Below are 1,880 nucleotides of genomic sequence, written 5' to 3'. Positions count from 1 at the left end.
CCATTTTTGGCTGAAAGAATCATGTAAAATAGATTTTTAAATGAGTGGTAATAGCCAGACATAAAGAAGGTATTGATGTGTGTCATGAAGGGTGAAATAGCATGCCAGATTAAGGCATATACCAAATCAAAAACAATGGTACCCTCCACTACTACAAATATAAATTTGCTTTTCCTCTTAATCACCCCTTCTATGTACCAATTTGCACATTCATGATTTCCTTTCCTATAGAACTCTTCTCAAGGGCATTAAAAATGTGTAAAATTTTTGCATAGTTGCATATATTGCTTTGGGGGATACAAAAGTTCAGAAACTGGTTGTTTAAAGTTGGCAAAGTAATTGCTCTTATATGTAAATACTGCCCTTTGTAAATAATGCTAAAAGCTTATAATCTAATCTTTATTACATGCATATAAATGGAATATTTAGCAGATCAATATTTAAATACCTTTATCAAGTCAATAATTTTAAAATATTGCTGGAAAATTTTATTTGTTTTTCAGAAATGTAAAAGTTTATTCTTCTTTTATAACTTCCAACTAAGCTCTTTTTTGTCCTCAAAAGACCTTGCGGACGACACCTCTACGTCCAACTTGTTTGAAAAAGTATGAAGTGTATTCCTATGGTCCTCTGCTGCCTGTTTGTGCCCTGTCCATATTAATGTCTGCTATGAATTAGTTTCTCAAGAAACAATTGAAATGTAAGTCTTTCCCCCTGCCCCCACCAGTGTACATTTTGTTTTGACACACTGGGAGAAAAAAGTGGCTTTGAAAAAGAGTAATTTAAACTTTGATTTTACGCTTCACTTTGGAATACATGTTTATTAAATGCGTATCTCATCAACAGAGTAATCAATACAGTTTGTGTAGTACATTAGGAGGAAACCATGTCTGAGATTATTAGAAAAATTAAATGCTTTTAGTTTTGCTTACTTGAGCAATATGTGAAAATTAACAGTTTAAAGACTTTCAGGCATCTGACCAGACTTAGCCTTAGTCAGAACTCATGTTACTGTGGCTGAGCTTTCTGCTCTCCCCTGCCCTCCCTCCCTGCCTTCTCTCCCCTAACTCTCCTGCCCTCACCTCCCCTTCCCTGTCCTCCCTTCCCAACCCTCTCCTGACCCTCTCTCTTCTCTTTCCTTCTCTTTTCCCTTCTTTCTCTTAGCAAAGCTGTATTTACCCTATCTGGTTAGCATTCACCTGGTGAACACCAAATTACTGAAATCCTGATTTTAAAGACTAACATGTATATAGAAATATCTGCCTTGAGATGGGACACAGAAAGAAAAGTGATTGAGTGGCTATGGCTTTCTCTGAAAAGCGGTGCTGTGTTTCCATCACATTCCAGAAACCCTGTCAGAGTCTGAAGGAGAAGTGGTAGAGCTCTGTGCTGGGGACCAGTGGATCCCAGTCATAAATCTATCTCCCCGACATCCAGAAACCCCATAAGAATAAGCTAAATCTTTTTTCAAACAGCTGCTTTTCAACAATTCAGGAGTTTAAAAGCCTAATAAAAAAGTAACTTGGCAGTAAGAAAAAAGCTGAAAGTCTCAATAGGCTCTTCTCGGGCCTAGTGGAGCCTGAAGAACCCTTCAAGGTCTTAGTCAACAGTGAACACAGGAGCTTGAATGAGCGCCCTCATCCACACCACAAACAAGCTGCTGAGAGACCCGGAGAGAGGACAGTCTTTACATAAACATTTTTCCCAGGCCACAGGCAAGTAAATTCAAATAAAATCGGCCAAGTCCTGGTTGGAGGATTAGAACAAAAGCTCCGGGAACAGGAAAGCCAGTCCCTTGCTCCAAGACCATATCCCACAGCAGTACCCATTTAAAAACTGCATTTAACCTGAGGCATTTCAATTCATGATGTCTACGTCCA

This window comes from Lontra canadensis, unplaced genomic scaffold (assembly GCF_010015895.1).
Source record: "Lontra canadensis isolate GAN:19392208 unplaced genomic scaffold, GSC_riverotter_1.0 scaffold40, whole genome shotgun sequence".
In the NCBI taxonomy this organism is placed as follows: domain Eukaryota; kingdom Metazoa; phylum Chordata; class Mammalia; order Carnivora; family Mustelidae; genus Lontra; species Lontra canadensis.
The sequence above is the reverse complement of the archived record's forward strand: the minus strand, read 5'-3'. Positions refer to the sequence as shown.